Raw genomic sequence first — 16,092 nt, forward strand, 5'->3', positions numbered from 1 at the left:
GCAGCCAGGGAGACTGACTCACACAGGATGAGCGGTCCCGTGCAGCAACCTCAGGCTCCTGGGGACGCGCTGCACGTAAACAGCAGAGGACAGTCCCAGGGCAGTGTGCGGGCAGCATCCCGGGGCATGTCACAGAATCGCTACATGTAACGAGGTTGAAAGGGACCTCAGAAAATCATCTAACTCAACCTCCCCACCACAGTAGGAGTACCCAGAGAGGACTGCAGAGGATGGAGTCCAAGCGTACTCTGAATGACTCCAGAAACAGACTCAAGCACACTCTCTGACCGGCCTCTGGCACTACCCTCAACATAAACCTGAATGTAGGAATTCCAATCTAAACATGAGAGGGACCCTTTTGGCGTCCACTACCTTTTGTCCTGTCACTGGGCACCCCTGAAAAAGGCCTAGCCCCATCCTCCTAACATCTACCCCTGCAGTATTTCTAGGCATTGCTAGGAGGGGATCCTAAAGTTTTCTCTTTCCCAGGCTAAATAGCCCCAAGTCAGAGAGGCCTAGAATCGGACACCATTGGGGGTTGGAGGGATCATTGCATCGGACCCCACCCCTGTCAAAGGAGGATCACCTAGAGCAGGTCACAGAAGAGCATGTCCAGCCTTTCACAGAGTCACAGATTGCCAGGCCCCCACTCATCATACCACCCTTGGCTGAACACTCACAGGTTGCTGTTCCCTGTCCATCCTGACCTCAGGAGCCCCAAACAGGACACAACACTACACAGAAGGCAGAGCAGAGAGAAAGGAGAACCTCCCTCAGGCTTCTGGGCCACACTTTTCTGGAGGCATCCCACAATGCCAGCAGTCTGATTGGCCACAGGGCCACATTGCTGGCTCCCGGTCCTGTGGCTGCCCACCGAGACTCCCATGTCTCTTTGTAGCACACTCCTTTCCACCAGGTCAGCCCCCAGCCTCTGTTCTGCCTTTTGGAGATTGCCTAGGGCTACTCTCCGCCGTCCAGCCGGCTCGGGTCACAATGGATGGAAGCACAGCCAAAGATGCCCTCACGGATTTGGCCGTGGCCCTTGGAGAGATCAGGGTGGCTGGGCAGAGGACACACGTTGTGATAATGCCACTGAGACTCGGGGGAACGTTTCACACTGCTGACCATCAGCAGGAAGTTTGACTCACCAGCAGTGCCCACTGCCCACAGAGATGCTGATGTTCTCAGCCCATGTCTCCAGCACTTCCAACGAGCAAGCTGCAGCTAAGGATACCATCCACCGGGATGCACCCCCCCTTCATCTCGGCAACATATCTGAAATGCCCCACAGAAGGCACGGACCACAAAGGACAGCAGCCAGGGACAGCAGCTCGCTCCCGCTGCAGCTTCTGGCTGAGAGGACAGCTGTGGAGCCAAGGGAAGAGGACCAAGGCGTGTGACGGAAGGCCAGCCAGGGCCACGGCAGAATACAGAATACACTGTGGAGGGGGAAATGTTTGGCCAGATCATCCCTTGATGTCCCCAGATGACAAACGGCAGGCAACGCAGCCTGCGGCACGGCACTGTGTCTGCACCGCTCGCCCCAACCCAGGTCAGTCCCACGCCAGGGAGCGTCCTCCTCACCTCTGCCCTGTCTGCAAAAGGAGTTACTCAGAGACTGTGATTGCAGGAGACTGTCACACACATCTGCAGAGAGAGCAACCTACCTGCACAGAGATTGCTAAGTGCAGGCTGCAGAGCCTCTTTTCTTCCCAGAGTGAGAGGAGACAAAGGGGGGAGCATTACATCATGCCTGTGCTGAGAAATGCTCCTTCCTTAGGGACTGCTGCTCAGAGGTCAACAAAGGCTGCTGGCAGACAGGGAGGACAGAGGCCGACTCTTTCCACCCCCATGCCTGTGGCCTTGTCCAGGCTGTCCCTCTGCTTCCCACCCACAGGATATCAGTGGTTAAAGCAAGCATGGAGAGTCCAAGGAAAGTATGGTGGTGCTTCCACCTGGACTGCTGCTACTGGAATGATTTGAGGCAGAGAGGTAGGAGGCTTCCACTGGGTCCTAGCAAGGTCTTCCATACAAGGCTGCTGAGACTCTGCAATAGGTTGCCCAGGAGCCCCGACCACCCCCAGGGTGGTCAGGACCAGGTTGGATGAGGCCACAAGCAGCTGAGTCCAGTCAGGAGCTGTCCCTGCCCATGGCAGGAAGGTCGGAGTAGATGATCTCTGAGGACACGCACACTGTGCACAATTACCTGTGGGAGTTCAGTAGGATGAGGACATCGTGTCCCACCTGCATGACAGCATCTGAGTGCCCAGCATCTCCTCAGGGTTTGCAGCAAGACTATAAAGCTCCCGAGAGTGAGCGTGGAGGACTGCCAAGGAGAGCGGGAGAGGAGTCCTCAGGGGGGTACTCAAATGTGGCTGCCCCTACCTCATCAGCCAGTCCAGCCAACCCATCAGGTATACCTCCGGCACAGGCAGGTCCCCATCTGCAGGCACAGTGACTACTGCTTGCCACCTCCCACATGTAAACCACACCTGAAAGGTGCAAGGTGGGGGGGGGAGGGGAGGGGGTGATTATCAGGCTGAGACAGGTCACTGACCATGGCTGGGGTTGCAGTTCCCCCAGTGCTGAGTAACCAGTACCAGACCAAGAGGACACACTCTCAGGCAGCACCAGGGGAGGTTTAGGATGGGGGTTAGGCAATTCATCACAGGATAGATTGGCCATTGCAACGGGTCACCCAGGGAGGTGGTGCAGTCTCCTTCTCTGGGGTCTTTCAGCACCCACCTTGATGTGTGGCTGCATGATCTGCCCTAAGTGATCCTGCTCTGGCAGAGGGGTTGGACACAGCAGCTTCCAAAAGTCCCTTCTAACCCCTAACGTTCTGCAACACTGCAATTCCTCTGGCCCAGGTGCCCTGGACAGACCAGATGCACGACCAGCTCATTTCCCACCCTCCCAGAGAGTTTTTCAGATGATGTATTTTCCCTGGAGCCACCCAAACCCACCACAGATGGATGGCTGACCGCTGGAGGACAGTGGCAGTGCTGTGGTGGCTCCCAGCCCAGGGGCCCTTGGGAGCATCACTCCAAGCAGGGCTGCCAGGTACACACACTGCAGCCAGAGGGGACCATGTGGTTAATATTTGAAACCTTCCTAACCTTGACTCAGATTCAAAAGAACTTGCGTAGCCTGTGGGAAAGGAAAAGTCTGTCTGGAGGGAAGAAAGGGGGACAGCCCAGAGAGGTACTTTGGAGCCTGTGTCACAACCCATTATGGACCAGACTCGATGTGGTCCTGACGAGCCCAATCCAGAGAGAGGTGTTCCCGCTAACAGCCAGGGAGTTAGAGGGTTCCTTCCAGCCCAAAGCCGACTGCGAATCTGTGACATGCCTCCCCTCCAACATGCCTCCCCCCCAGGTTGTCAGCAGCACCAGACAGCTTGGCCAATACCAGAGTCGAACAGCAGATCAGCGAGCCAGTGGAGATTTGCTCTCCAGTCGCACCTGGGATTTACCCTTCACACGCTACTTTCCGCATGACACTGCTTCAGAAAGATGCATAGAGAGTCAGAAATAGAGCCGGTTGGGTTGGAAGAGCCTTGAAAGATCGTCCAGCTCCAAACACCCAGCCATGGCCCAAGACACCTTCCACCGGACCAGGCTGCCTGCACAATTGCAGGGCAAAGCCACCAGAAGGAGCACTGGCTAAGACCAACATTCTGAGCGAAAGGAACACTCTCTACCTCTCCAGTGGATTCTGCCACTGGAGGACACTGTGAAAGCGGCACCCACCGCTTTCTGCAAGACATGCAGATCTCAGGGATAACCTTTGCAGCGAGACGTACAAGGGAGGCTACGTGTGGGGAAATTCTCTGTGTGCCCACAGTGCTGTTGGGCAATCGATTCCTGTGCCTCCATAATGTCAGAGAGTGACAGAGGCATTCCAGTTGGCCAAGACCCTCAGGACCACCAAGTCCAACCCAGAACCCTACTCTGCAAGGGTCATCCCTAAACCAGGCACTGTTAACCCCATCCCGGTTCAGTGACTCCACCTCCCTGGGCAGCACCTACCCATTGCCTGACCACTCTGTCTGTGAAAAACCATTTCCTCGTGTCCAGCCTACACTTCCCCAGTCACAGCTTGAGGCCATTCCCTCCTGTTCACTCACTAATTACCTGTGCGAGCAGACCGTCAGGAGCTTGCACAGGGTCCTTTCAGGTGGTTGCAGACAGCAATGAGGTCTCCGTTCAGCCTCCTCTTCTCCAAACAAAGCAGCCCCAGCTCCCTCGATCGCTCCTCATAGGAAGGTGGAAAAGGCAAGGAACCTGTGCTGTGGCCTGGAAGATAAATCCTAAGGGAGGAGGGGAAAAAAAAGGACTTGAGATCTTTTTGTCCCGGTTTGGAGATGGTATTTGCTAGGCTCATCTCTCTCTGCCATCTCTTCAAAGGAAAGGATTTCCCACCGAGACCATAACCTTCTCTTAAAGAACTCCCCTAGCATCCTTCCCTTTCTGAGCTGACTTTTAGGAGTGTTTTCACTGCCATGTAAACAAATAACGGCTTCAATAACACCGGTTCACGTGACTTCTACAAGCCAGTGGTAAAAGCAATGTATTGGCTCAATGAACTCTTTGCATGACATTATTCCCTTGCAGACTCCACCTACAAATACAGCACTAGAGTAGAGGGAAATATTGGTAATGCACCACAAAACACAAAGGGCTCCCAAGGACAATCATGCCTTCCCTGCTGCCTTTCTTTTTTCCCCATCCCTTTAATGCTATTATTATTTATCTCGTGAATTTTGCCACAGGCTTAGATTTCACAAAAGCTAAATGGGCGTTCAGCAGCTTTCACCATCCAGGGACTTATTGCAGGGCTGGTGACTGCAAAGGTGGTTTGCAATTTCAAAGCTGTGCTCGCAAGACAGATTCACGTGCCTCCAATAGCAAAGTTAAATCTCTACAGGGGAGAGGGAAACCAGAAAGAGCCACACAAATGAACTGCTTTGTCACAAGAGCCGCATCCCTCAGGGACAGCCTCAGGAGCTCTCAAATCCAGGCCTCCCAGCAGATTCCACCTATTCTGCCACCAGGCAGCTTGTCCCCAGCAGGGACAGAGAGGTGATCATCCGCCTCTGTTCACCACTGCTGAGGCCACACTCCAGGCGTGGCGTTCAGTTCTGGGTCCCTGACTACAGGAGGGACATCAGGGGGCTGGAGCATATCCAGAGAAGGGCCACACAGCCTGTGAACGGCCTGCAGCACCTGCCCTGTGAGGACCCTGAGGAAGTTCAGCCTAGAGAGGGGGAGGCTCAGGGGAGACCTCATTGCTCTCTACACCCCCCTGAAGGGAGATTGCAACCAGGTGGGGGGAGTTGGTCTCTTCTCCCAGGCAAGCAGCACCAGAACAAGAGGACACAGTCTCAGGCTGTGCCAGGGGAGGCTCAGGCTGGATGTTGGGAAGAAGTTCTTCACAGACAGAGTGATTGCCCAAGGGAATGGGCTGCCCGGGGAGGTGGTGGAGTCACTGCCACTGGAGGTGTGCAGGAGGAGACTGGATGGGGTGCTTGGTGCCATGGTTTAGTTGATTAGGTGGTGTTGGGCGATAGGTTGGACTCGATCTCTCAGGTCTCTTCCAACCGGGTTAAATCTGCGATTGCTAGTTGCTGCAATATTACACCACAACAGCAATGAGTTCTTGCAGAGAGCTGCCTGAGATACTCTCATTGAGTGTGGAAAACTGTTGCCCAAAGGACATTGTGCAGTGCCTAGGACCCACCCAGAAAGGGCCCGCCATCTGCAGAGAGCCAGCAGTTTCCTCAGGGTGACCAGGTTCAATTGCTCTGCAGAAATCAGAATATACCACACTGAGATCCTCAGGCCCAGCACACTGATGTGGCTTACACATATTAACCGGCATATTGCTGTAGGTTCACTTACTCACATATGGATCCTCTTCCATCCTTACATTAGCAACTCTCTAGGGGAGGCATAGATTAATTGGTCTCTAATTTGCCAGGTCGCTCCATTTACCCTTTTAAATTGTGGCATATTATTAGCTCTGGCATCCCTCAGCCTTCATGCTCCCAGACTTCCAAGAAACCAGTGCAAGCAGTTCATCCATCTCCCCAGGCAATCCTTACAGGACCTCAGAATAATACAGATCCCGAGATTCTCAGCATGTGCAACTTCAACAGTTGCTGTTTAGCATCCTCCCCCGAGAGCAACAGAAACATTTGTAACCACACGGAGGCACCACACCTGCGTGCTGTCTCTTTCTCACCGCAGAACACCAAAACTAACCAGCCACAACCACCAACACCAGTTGCCAAACCATTCCGACACAAAGTACTCTCTGTTGAACAGAGTTTGTCTCATGCTGACAGCAGGTCTCACAAAAGATTCCCGGTTTGGTTCCGGTGGGAAGGGACCCTCGGACAAAACAGTTCCAACCCCTCTGCCACGGGCAGGGGACACCTCCCACCAGCCCAGGTTGCTCCAGGCCTCGTCCAGCCTGGCCTGGGCCACTCCCAGGGAGGGGACATCCACACCCTCCCCAGGCCACCTGTTCCAGTGTCTCACCACCCTCATCAGAAAAAATTCCTTCCTGCTCTCCAGTCTCCATCGGCCCTCCTCCGGCTTCAATCCACCCCCTCTCCTACCACTGCAAGACCTTGTAAATAGTCCCTTCCCCACTTTCTTGTAGCCCCCTCCAGGCACTGGAAGGCTGCTCTACCGTCTCCCCAGAGCCTTCCGGTTGCCAGGCTCAGAGGGAATTGGGGCTAATTCAGCCTATCTCCATTGCTGTCACTTCATGCAAAATTGGCTTTCCCTACACCTTCCAATTGCCATGGCTCCACCAGCACCGCTATAAGAACCATTCCAGTTGGGTGGTTGGGTTTTTTGGCTCAGATCGCACCTACTTATTTCATCCATCTGACCTGCAAGTCAATGTAGCAACCCTAGGGTTCCCTCAGTTCCTGAGACGTTTGACGGAATCTCTTCAGAACACCAGGGTTTACGCTGATGAGCGCTGTCCTCAGCCTCCTTTCATCAATCCTCTGAATTTCCAGCTGCCCTTAGGTTTATTACATTAGAGGCCCTTGAAATTCAGCAGCCAGGGAAAACCAGGCTGCAGGACTGCTGCAGGGGACAGGGAGCACAGTAGGTGTATGCAAAAAGCAAACCCTGCTGCACACGTTCATGCACATTTCCAGACAGCAAAATGAGATGCGAGGCACCTTTCTCTAGCAGTTGTCTGTTATTTATTCTGCTCTGCAGTTTCTATTTTTTCACCCTCAGATATTGTCCTTGGAGACTTATCCCTTCTTAGAGCAGACAGGAGGCAAGGGAGTGAGATTGCTGGATAGATCTGTCTTCCAGTCAGGATCAGCTGGATATACCACGGGATTTGCTCACTCCCGTTGGAAAAGCGCTTCACATTTTCTTCATAGGCAACCAAGTCCTCCTGTCTAGCAGAGGAGAACTGCCTCAAAGAGCCCAGCACAGAGCCACCAAAAAAATATTAGGGGAGTGTAACATCTGCCTATGAGAGACTGAGGGAGCTGAGGCTCCCTAGCTTGGAGAGGAGGAGACTGCAAGGTGGCCTCATGAGTATCCGTAAAGTTGAGCAGGGTGAGTGCCAGGAGGCTGCAGCCAGGCTCCGCTGGGTGGTGGCCAATGACAGCACAGGGAACGGTGGTGGAGGCTGCGGCATAGATCCATGGAAACGGGAGGAAAAATGTTTTCAGTGGGAGGGTCACAGAACACTGGACCAGGCTGCCCAGGGAAGTTGCGCAGTCTCCCTCTCTGGAGATATTCACCGCCCACCTGCATGCATTCCCTTGTGATCTGGCCTAGGTGTCCCTTGCCGTGGCGGGGGGGGCAGGGCGGGGAAGGGGATATGGCACAGGATGACCTGGATGATCCCTGAGGTCCCTTCCAACCCTTGGAATTTTGCAATTCAAAGATTCTTTGTGACAGGCTTGGAGATAATCCATTCCATGTGACTTTTTAGCTCTGCCACTCAGGACAACCATGGGTCATGAGGTGCACACTTACAGAGTACCCACAGAGGTAGAGAGCTCAGATTTCCTCTGCATGTACACCCTATCCATCTGTGGGGAAAACGCTGCCTCTGGCACTCAAAATCCCCTTGAAAACCTAGAAAAGATTCCCAGACATTTCCTCAGAATGGCAAAAAGATTTTCCATCACAGCAAACCAGACAACCAGATCCAGGGACTCAATCTATTCATCCCCACCAGGGTAACATGGAAAAGCCCTAAAAATTCCTACCTGAGGAAATAAAAACACCTCAGGGAAATATCAGTCTGGTAGCTAGCGATCACACGCAGCAAGCATCGAATAGCTGCAACCCGAGGCTAGCAAAAACAAGGCACTTGCAACCCACTGCACTTCAACTACGTTTGCACTTCATCACTGGACCAATTGACCGAGGGGAGATTGGATTCTCCATCACAGGCAAGTGTGGCATTAAAGGGGGAGGCTTTGCTTCCATTTCACTAATAACTCAAGTAACAACTAAATCAGGGCACTGCTGCAGCCTTGATGGATGCTTTTAGGCTCGTCCATCTGTTGCTTTTTCTGCTCCTGACCTGCATTAGAGGTGAAAAGCTGTCTTGGCTTCTGTCACTCAGCCCTCCCGCCTTGGACCTCCACAGAAAACCTCAGCAGGCACAGAAAGGAACCACAGCCACCGCAGCATCCCCTTCTCCTGCCACTGCAGGCAGGGGAGCCGCTCGCTGTTGTCACATTCACACCTCATCATTGCCTCATCCCCTTTTATGTAATTTCCTTCCACACACAGGGCTCAGCCACTTCTGACCCTACATCCCTCTGGCGTTCAGCTCCTTCCACACACCCCTCGTGCTGGTGCGTTTGATCCTGATGTGGCTACTGCCGACCTTTTGACCCTCAGCACCCCTGTCTGCAGCAAGCGCCAGGCTTCCGGCTTCAGTAACAAAACCGGGACCGTAGCGAGGCAGACAGCAAAAATGCCTTACAATTCCCCCAAAGCTATTCCTGGCCTAACCCTCAGCCATCCTTCTTCTCTTCACCAGAGCCAGACAGAGGCAGGAATGCCCCTTTTAGGAGGCTCTTTACACACAGACTCAGGAGGGTCAGGGCATACCTGCTGGAGGCAAGAAGAGATGTGCATGACTCAAGGCATACATATTGTCAGGAAAATGCAAGAATGTGACCAGCAGGCCAAGGGAGGTAATCGTGCCCCTCCGCTCTGCTCTCCTGAGGCCCCACCTGGAGCATTTGCATCCATCTCCAGTGTCCCCAACGAAAGAACTGCTGGAGTGGGTCCCCAGAAAGGCCCTGAGGGCGATCAGGGGGCTGCTATAGGGCCAGGCTAGGAGAGTTTGGACCGTTCAGCCCGGAGAAGAGAGGATTCTGGGAACACCCTAGAGCAGCCTTCCAGTACCCGAGGGTCCCCTGCAAGGCAGCCAGAAGGAGACTCTACACTTGCAGGGGCTCGCAGTGACAGGACAAGAGGTCAAGAGTTGAGGCTTGAGGAGGGCAGCCTGAGACTGGAGGTTAGAAAGAAATTCTTTCCACCGAGGGTCATGAGACAATGGAACGGGCTGCCAAGGGAGGCTGCGGATGTCCCCTCCCTGAGGGTGTACGAGGCCAGACTGGATGAGGCCTCGAGCACTCTGTGCTAGCAGAGGGTGTCCCTGCCCATGGCAGGGGGTTGGGGTTAGCCGATCTTTAGGGTCCCTTCCAACCTACACCACTCTGTGCATCTACGGATTCAGGGACCTAACACATCAGCTGTGATAGATTTAACTGCCACAACACAGAACATTGCCTTTTCTACCTGCCTGTCCTCCCCACTTAGTCTTTCACCCAGGCAGGAGTACAGGAGACAGGGAAGGTCTCATTCCCCATGCCACAATGCATCTACTCGAGAGTTAACCCAAACTACCATTGATCGTGCAGGCAATTAATAAGACAAAGGGCTAACTGCACCGCCGTGGAGCGGCTGAGGGTGCGCCAAGGTATGACCCTGCTGGAAGAAGTCTCCAGCTACAGGATGGGACACGCTGATGATCAGTTAAGTCTTCCCAGCATGAATCACCTGAGTTTGTGCAGCAGAGTCTTCAATTCACTGCAACTTAAAGCTCCAGGGCGTAAACTGCCACAGGCATGCTATGAATTTTCCTCAATGTCTCCACCCCTTGAGTTCCCTTTGTACCTCTCACAAAGATGCGGGCCGTGAGTCATAGGACTGCTTTTCAAGGTCACCCCCGTGCAGGGACCCTAGAAGAGGTCTCCCCACAGCATCTCACAGCTTTCATCAGAAACAGGGCCTTGAAACACCTACAGATGGGACTCCTGCCCTGCCACGCTGATTACACCTCACGAGAGGGACATTTTCCACCACAGACCGGGCAGGTGGTAAGATGAGAAGTGGTTACTGGTCTCATTAGAACCAGGTGTCGTGTCTGTGCACATTCCTGTGCTTGGGAGCAGCACAGACCAGAGCTGCAGCTGAGACAAAATCTCCATCTCCTCACTTCTGAGAGGTGCATAACTTTGGAAAGCACACAGAATAAAGACTTGCCCTTGCTGAGGTATGGATCACAAACTCTTCTCCTGTTTCTCCAGAGGACTCAAAGCTGATGTGAGGATGAGGGCAACAGGGTTCAGAGGTGTATTTTAAACATTGAGGGTAGATACAGGAAGAATTGGTAGAATAGATCCCTGCTGTAGATTACATACCTGAACCCTGTGATTAGCAAACCCTTCGATTTGCCCCCCTGAGGGCAATTACAATTTCTGCTTTCGCAGGCAGCTAAAATTGGGCTTCAGGATCAATGAGACCTTTTACAACAAAGGCTGAAACTGCTACACACACTTACACCAGAATGTTGCTTCTTTCACACTGCAAGGCCGGTAGTGCCCTACACACTCATTTATGGAGAGATAGCAAGAAAACGTTCACCTCTGGTAGAATTTCACCAACAGTAAGACAGTTTCATGAAAGCTTTTCCATTTACTTCAGAGACTTGAGCTGAATCTTGAGCTGCTTATTTTTGGGATCCTGGACTCTAAGCCCCCTGCAAGGCAGGATCACTTAGGACAGGTCACGCAGGAACACATCCAGGCAGGTTTGCAGAATCTCCAGAAACAGAGAGTCCACAACCTGTCTGAGCTCACACCTGGAAGTACTACAGTATTGCAATGAGCAATTATCTCTGTTCTTATTTAATCCCACACAGAGGAGGCAATGACAACAGTGACCCAGGAATATCCCCTCAGAAATGTCAGTTGCAATTGGAAGGCCATCCGCAGGCTCCACGCATCAAACGCTTACGAATTCCCACCACTGGCAGCTCTTCCGCAACACCTAGCGGTGGCCTCCGTGAGGAAGGACATCCACTTTGGCACGCAATCCCCAGACCAGATGAGCCCAGAGGCTACCCCAGCAGCTTGGCTGGCCCGTCGCATTCCGCCTCCGCCGCAGCAGACCGACAGGGCACGTACCCAAGCCACCGCTACAGAGCTCAGAGGTGCACCCCTGTGGCATCCGCTCCCATCCACGCATTTTCCACTCGCCTCTCTGCAGCGCAGGCCTCACTACCTTATATCCTCTATAGCACAGCAGTATGGGTACAGCATCACTAAGTACAAGCTACAGCAGCACAGGATCACCCTTCCACTCAGAACCCCAGAATTACAGAGGCTAGACCAGACCTCTGAGATCCTCAATCCCAGCCTATAACCAGACACCACCACAACAGCTATACCCTGCCACCAAGTGCTACAGGAAAGCTCTCTTTGCAGACCTCCAGTGATGGTGACTCTACCACCTCCCTGGGCAGTCCACGCCACCACCTATTCAGCCTGTCAGGAGGCGCTTCCTAAAACCCAACCTACGCCTCCCCTGGTGCCGCTTCACACTGTGTCCCCATGTCCTGTCGCTGGTTGCCTGGGAGAACAGCCTGCCCCCCACCCACCTACAACTTCCTTTCAGATAGTTTTACAGACAGATAAAGTCCCCTCTAGGTCTCCTTTGCTCCAGCTGAACATCCCCAGCTCCCTCAGCCTTTCCTCACCAGACTTCCCCCTCCAGATCCCTCACCAGTCCGGTCACTCTCCTCTGGACCCGCTTCACTGCTTCAATATCCTTCCTGAGGTGACAGGCCCTCACCTTCCATTTATCAAGCCCTGGTGTGGACAGGCCTTCCTAGTGCAAGAGCCAAGCACCTCTGGAAACAAAGTCTTAGGCTTTGTCCCGATTTCATTTGAGCTCCCTGCTGACAGAGGCTGTGGACAGACTCTCGCAAGCTGTCTCACTTTTCTGAATCAAAGGATTATCTTTATGGGAGGATTGAATTTGAAGCATCCCATTGGACTCCAGCCTCAGCTATGTGACATTCCCCTAGATAACTCTCTTGAAAGCATTGCAGAGGGTTTACTCTTTTTTTTTTGGGGGGGGGGGGGAGGGGGGAAGGGAAAACACACAGCCAACCAATCACAGCCACAAACCCCAAGACCCCAAGCCTGTAATGATGCCACCAGTAAGGAACGGCACACAGGAGACAACAAATTAGATTTCAGTCTTACTCATGTAATAACTGGACAGCACGTTTTAACCAGGATACCAAAAAAAAAAACAAACCACAAACACCACCACCTCTCTAAGTGGTCCTCCAGAGGTGAAATCCCCTAGGCAGACAGAACTACACACAATAGGGACACAAGCAAAGGGCCAGGCAAGGGCCCAGGTAAACTTCAGGCAAGAAAACAATATGGAAAGAACCGAGACATAGGAAAGCCCATATGAGCCTTTACTCCCTTGAAAGCATAACCCTCACACAAATACCAGGCTGCTTTGTTAGCTCACAAAATAGACCAGGATTTATTTCTTTCAGCTGTGTCAGGGGAGTAGATAATAACCATCAGGAACCCACAGAGACTTGGCTACTAGCATGGTGATGTTCTTCTCCATAGGAAACAGCCAAACTGTAGCTGTGGTTCTTTGTTTGGTTGTTGGTTTGGTGGTTTTTTTGTGTTTTTTTTTTATAACCCCAAAAAACACAAATGAGAAATGGCATAGGGGAAATCAGTCTGCCAAGGGCGAGCTAGAGAGACACTCTGCAACCTATGTCACACCATCGATTCTGCCCTTTCATTGACAAATTTCTATCAATGGATTCATTGTGACCCAGCCCTCGTGCACACAAAGAATTTACTATATATGTATGCATGTATCCACACACTTCATCGTAGTAAAATCATTCATTCCAATGGATATGTGAGAGAGGAAAGAGCAGAGGTGGTTCACCCCCTCTACTCTGCTCTCATGAGACCCTACCTGTGGCACTGCATCCAGTTCTGGAGTCCCCAGCATAGGACAGATATGGTCTTCTCTGGATCTGCTCCAGTAGCACCATAAGGATGATCAGAGGGCTGGAGACCCTCCCCTGTGGGAACAGGCTGCAGGAGTCGGGGCTGTTCAGCCTGGAGAAGAGAACACTTCAGAGATACCTTGGAGCAGCCTTCCAGGACCTGAAGGGTGCTACGAGAAAGCTAGTGAGGGACTTTTTGCAAGGGCTTGGATTGATAGAATGAGAGGGAATGGATTGAAGCTTGAGGAGGACAGATTTAGCCTGGGGGTTCAGAAGAAATTCTTTCCAGTGAGGGTAGCGAGAGACTCAAACAGGTTGCCCGGGGAGGTTGCGGATGAGCCACCATTGGCAGTGTCCAGGACGAGTTCGGATGGGGCCTTCAGCAATCCGATCTGGTGGAAGGTGTCCCTACCCATGGCAGGGGGCTTAGGGCTGGACAATCTTTAGGGGTCCTTTCACCCCAAACCACTCTGTTAATCTCTGAATCTACAAAAACCAGAGTTGTGGAAGACAGAGCTCCTCTCCCATACATCCACACAAATGTATGATTTCAGTAATGTAACATGAGGTCTAGCACGGTTCCGCCTTGTCACCGAGATCAGAGACAGGGCCCTGCTGTCTGATCCTTAAAGTATATTATTTTTTGGTTAGCTCACCTTTGTTCATAACATGGCCCTTGAAAATTTAATGTCCTTACATAAATCACTGTCAGACTTTATTGCACATTCATGTAGGAAAGTAATTTCATCAGGTGATGGACTGGGAGGGATACTAAAAATAGATTTATTGGCAATTCCCAGTGAGGGTAAGTGATTCCTTTCTGCCAGCTGGAATACAGAGCTACAGTCAGGCTACTTTCATACCTGCCACTTGCAGGTGATTATTGCTCCAGGGTCCACAATCAGATTATCAGTGCAGCACCCCAACACTTATTTTTCAGCATTCAGTGCTTGTGGCACCCCCCGAGGGAAAGTAGTTTTGGCCTCCGTGCTAAGCAGTGGAGCACAACTTACTGATTAAAACAACTCACAACGAGAAACAAACCACCAACCGACCCAAACAGAGATCCCCTTTGCAATGACATCCAGCTCCTGCATCCTCCACAGTTCCCAAGCCCAAACTTGAGTGCCGGTAATCAGAAAGGTGACACGAGGGTCATGTAACCCTACACAATCCAATGACACCGTCGGAAGCCCCTCACAATGGGGTATGGCCAGCTGGGGGAGAAACACGATGGCGCACAGACCCCTCGCTTGAAGGGAAGACATGCACCAACTGACCAGAACCATGGCTCGGGGGGCACAAGTCATTTTTGTCACCGTTTCTCATGGCACACTGGAAAAACCCCAGTGGGGCAAGCAAAGGCTGCAGAATCACAGAATACTAGAGGTCCAAAGACACCTCCCGAGATCAAAGTCCCATCCCCCTGCCAATAGCAGGAACACCCAGTGGAGAACACCTGGGAACACACCCAGGTGGGTTGTGAAAGTCTCCAGAGAGGAAGGCTCCACAACCTCTCCGGGCAGCCAGCTCCAGCAGTCCATTGCCCTCACCGTAAAGGCATTTCTCCTCCTCCTGAGGTGAAACCCTTCATGTTCAAGTACTGTTGCAGCTTGAGCTGGGTGCCCCCCTGCAATGTTTACTTCCTGTGTCCAGAAGTCCAGCCCAGAGGGGTGGACACAGGAAATTATGTAGTATTTCCTACCACAATCCTTTGCACCCACTATAAGATGCAGCGTGGAGTCTAGCACGCTCTCTTTTCTTCCTCCTCCGTCAGCTGGTAACTGGGGGAGATGTCTCCTGGCTTTGGGCCTGGCTAGGCCCAAGGCCACGGGGGGATGCGCAGTCTCATATCTGGCCAGCTGAGACTAGCCTAGCAGTGGGAGGGGGAAGAAGGAGCCCTGGGGGTCTCTGGTGTACCCTCAGGTGGGGATGGGATCTCTCTGAGTCTGTTTTTGGGATTTTTCTTTGTCACTGCGCTTTTGGCTTTCTGTAAATGTTCACTGCTTTCTATTTAAACTTTCCATCACTTTTGCAATCCGTTTGTCTGAGTGTTTATTGTTGCCAGGGGTGGGGAAGGGGGCTGCCTCAACCCAGCACATTCTAAAATGTAATGGGTTGGGGCAGACCCCCTCCCCACCATGCGCAGAAATGACAACTCAGACAAAAGGATTGCAAAAGTGATGGAAAATTTAAATAGAAAACAGTGAGTGCGTGCAGAGAACTAGAAACACAGTGACAAAAAAAAGAACCCCAAAACAGACCCAGAGAGCTCCCATCCCCACCTGAGGGTGCACCCAAAACCCCCAGGGCTCCTCCTTCCCCCCCCCAATGCTAGGCTAGTCTCAGCTGGCCAGATCTGAGACTGCCCATCCCCCCGTGGCCTTGGGCCTAGCCAGGCCCATGGCTGGGAGATCTCTCCCCCAGTTACCGGGTGGCGGAGAGGAAGGAAAGACGAAGTGCCAGACCCCGCCGTGAAACTTCTAGTGGTGCAAGGGATCATGGTAGGAAATAACCTAATTTCCTGTGTCCACCCACTGGGCTGGACTTCTGGACACAGGAAGCACCCCTGTAGCAGAGGGCACCCAGCCCAAACTACGACAAGTATGTACCCATCCTTCCTTGTCTTATTACTGTGCACCACCCAAAACACCTTAGCCCACTCCATTTGACACCCACCCCTCAGATATTGATAGACATTGATCGCATCCCCTCTCAGTCTTCTCCAAACTAAACAGCCCC

This window comes from Melanerpes formicivorus, unplaced genomic scaffold (assembly GCF_026170545.1).
Source record: "Melanerpes formicivorus ecotype bairdi unplaced genomic scaffold, bMelFor1.0.p_v2 SCAF_26, whole genome shotgun sequence".
NCBI classification, from domain to species: domain Eukaryota; kingdom Metazoa; phylum Chordata; class Aves; order Piciformes; family Picidae; genus Melanerpes; species Melanerpes formicivorus.